The sequence below is a fragment of the Schistocerca cancellata genome, chromosome 9, assembly GCF_023864275.1.
Source record: "Schistocerca cancellata isolate TAMUIC-IGC-003103 chromosome 9, iqSchCanc2.1, whole genome shotgun sequence".
Lineage (NCBI taxonomy): Eukaryota > Metazoa > Arthropoda > Insecta > Orthoptera > Acrididae > Schistocerca > Schistocerca cancellata.
In genome coordinates this window covers 396,855,021-396,858,634 of record NC_064634.1, presented here as the reverse complement: position 1 = coordinate 396,858,634, position 3,614 = coordinate 396,855,021, and the positions used below count along the sequence as shown (strand labels likewise).

General features: G+C 41.2%; 1 non-coding gene across 1 annotated transcript; it reads right to left on the bottom strand.

Moving 5' to 3' along the window:
* Positions 1–664: 664 nt before the first annotated feature.
* On the bottom strand, positions 665–848 carry LOC126102800 (U2 spliceosomal RNA). Its single transcript, XR_007523070.1, has one exon. It is a non-coding gene; the product is annotated as a U2 spliceosomal RNA (small nuclear RNA).
* Positions 849–3,614: the final 2,766 nt, after the last annotated feature.

Genomic DNA, 3,614 nt, shown 5'->3' with positions numbered 1-3,614 from the left:
ACGAGGCACCTACAATTTTAGGGTGTGATAGGTGCCTACCCACACTATAAGCAGGCGAAGTGGGAGCTCATAACTCGATGGACCTCCCAGAAGGTCCCCTCGTCAGCGAGATCAGTTTGGGAGCAGTATACCAGAATTATAAGTGGCTTGCTTGCACCAGCATCACAAAGCAACCGAGAGACAGAACACAATTAGCGTTGGATATTTTCAGCTATTTGACAAAAATTACCACTCATTTTGGTGTAGGAGGAAATGACTACCTAACCTGTGGGAAGCCTTCAGCTATGTCACGGAAGCATCTGTAACGATTACCTGACGAGTCTAATCTTACTCCAGGAAAAAATTACTCAATATGCAAAGGGATCTCATGATAAATTTAATTAATTAGTCAATCAATTTGATATTAATGACGTGCCCCCGAGCGGGTCAAAGTGAGGGCGAGAGTACAATAGATATGATTCGAGAATTGAAGCGGTAATCAGGCGTTTTTTCGTTGCGGCGAGATCTTTTAACGGAGTTTCACTCTCCAACCTACTCAGGGAGAGATGATCATCGTTGTAAAACTTATTATATTACCGAATTTATAAAGTGATACACAGTATAAACCTAATATTTACAGCTCCGCTGATGCGCTACCTTGAGAGACTTCGTAGGTGACGAGGCATTTGGTTACTATAGCAGAGTTCGAGAGTGGGGAGGCATCGTGTGATATAGGTAGAGCTTACTCTTAGCACTCTGTCACGAGCCAACAATGTCTTAAATTTCTAGTCCTGTGATGCAGGACCCAGCAGATGTTAAGCTGATAAGAACAGATTTTTCTATTTGATGAAAGAATATTTAGAGGAAATAGTCATTCCATAGTATTGTACAATATTTTCAAAACAAGTAACGATGTGTATGGTTTGATTTCGCCTGTCTTCGAAAATAACTCGTATGAAATGGAGGAATGCAAATGAGAAATTTGGGGTATATTGACGAAACAACATCCCCATTTCGGCTTGGGTAAAATGGAGTTTTTAAATTGAGGAGTCTACGTCAGTTATGTGAAGATCGCACCCAGCCAGAAATCAATGAAATTCGCCCCCAGTTTTGCTGGAAGCTACCTGCTCAAGGCCAGAGTAACTGCGCCCACTGGAAGCACGGTCTACCTCCACTTGGGCAGTCCTCGTCCACTCAAGTGATTGACCGCTTGGCAAGTCATTGTCAGTGCCAGTCTAAAGGCCCGTTCCCACTAGAGCGCGGCGTGCGGCAACGGCAGCGGCAAGCGTTTTCCGCTTTAACGCGGCGGCTCGCGGAAATGGCGTTCCCATCTGGAAGCGGCAGACGCTAGGGTAGCCAATGACGGACAGCCACTGAGGTACGGGGTGGGACCCACTGAAACGACCAGTTTGTTTGAATAACTATATCTTAGACCTACATGAAGGAAAGACGAAGTTGGGTGAAGACATACCAATTTTTCATTTTCTGTACAATGTACTCTTTCACATATTTCATTATTCGCGTTTTCGCATTTCAACATAAACAGATTTCATGACTACCGTTCATGATTGTTCACTATCTCCTAACACATTGAAAAAATGTACGATAAAAGAGATTATTCAGGTAGTTAAGCGGGACAAAAATTTAAAATGGGATACGGTAGCGGGTACACGAAAACAGTAAGAACACAAAGGCTAGGTGGAAGGGATGAAAGTGGAAGCCACCTGATAGAATTTCACACAGAGCATAATGTAATCATCGCCAGCACCTTGCTTAAGAATCATATATATATCGAACAGAGTTTTCGAAACCAGATTTTAAATTGTAAGGCATTTCCTGGTGGAGACGCAAACCTGACTGAAGACTGTCAATAGCAAGAAAAGCGTTCTGAAAAAGAAAATTTGTTCACATCGAATATAAATTCTAATGGTTGGATACTATTTTACAAAGGTATTTGTGTGGAGTGCAGCCTTGTATGTAAGTGAAATGTGGACGATGAACAGTTCTGTCAAGAAGACAATGGACGCTTTCAAAACGTGGTGATCAATAAGAATGCTGAAGATTAGATACGAGGATCATGTGACTAAAGAAGAGGTACGGAATTAAATAGAGGAGGAAGAGGAAATTACGGCACAACTTTGACAACAATAGGGCTTAGTTGACAGTACGTATTATGGGGCGTCAAAGAGTGAGGACAAAGGGGTTGGGTGATAGTATTCTGATAATAATCATCTGTTGAAATACTATTCTACTATTTTATCTATTAACGTAAGCAGTGAATTTACTCTTCCATGCACTCCTCCACAAAACATTTAAACCTAAACTGAAATCAGCTGAACACCAAATCTTTCAACCACTGTCTGACAACTACTGGATTCACTTTCAACTTTCTATACCTATCACTGGCTAGCCTCACACACATACAGATATAAGGAGACCAAAAATAAACAAACATTAGTTTTCAGCAATAATTTTGCAGGTTGTCAACATGTACATAAACAAATCAAACAGGAAGGAACACGAGGTGAACACACTGTAGTTAAGACTTCAAATCAGAGTTTTCAGTAAAACGTCTACTGCCAGTGACAGAACAAAAAAGAGCGAACATGAAAATGTGCTTATGTTCCATAATCTAAGTTTTAGTTCAACCTCCAGCATGTGACCAGGTGAGGGGAAACGTGTATGTCCGCCAAAAACTCGATTCACAGTAAGTAATCAGTCATTCACGTAAGAAAAGATGTGAACTGTTTTATAATCTGAAAGTATCACATATCAAAACAAAAGTGAATCATTCTAGATTCCACCGAAGATGCCTTAAAGTAAAAGGCAAAAAGCGTCTTGAATCAGTAAAGTACACTGGATAAAGAAAAAAAAAGTTTGTTACTTACTTATCAATAGCTGTAGATATTTAGTAAATTACATCTTATGACATACCAGCAAATTAGTTTCGGCTTAACTTCTCATTCCACATGCTGTTAAATGCTGTTAAAAAAATTCATCTATCCCCTCTGAAAAACTGTAGTTACTTTCATATCTCGGTAGATAAACAGATTTAGGAGATTTATCATGCGACGAAATACATGACTTTCACAAGTTGTCGTTTGCAAAAAAACACGTTTCGATTTCTTGAACCGTTTACGAAATTTGCGGTTGATACAAACCACATGGTTTACGACGAGCAGGACGAAGCACCGGTTGCGTCGTGAGCAACCCCGCGCGCGGTCACCGCACAGCCCGTCCGCCGACATATCATTCAATATCTCGAGAACGGTGATAGCTATCGATCCGCTCTAAGCTTTAAAAACAATTTCGATATGTTGACTAAATTTCAAATGCAATAATGTATTACCTAAAATGAACTGTACGCAAAGTCCACGCAATGCGTTTTTACCTCTACACACTCATTAAAATTTCGTGTAAAGGTTTACATGGCAACCACGCCGCTGACGCGCGGTTTTGACGCGTGGCAGCCCTAGTGGAAACCGGCCTTAAGGCCGCTTTCACACTATACAGTTTTGACCGTGCGGCAAAGAGCCGTATGGCTGTAGGTGTGATGAAATGTATGGTACCTTTCACATTATACGACGACTGAAAAATGCTGCTGCCGAGCCGTGCTGCAGCCGTGTCTTGCCACC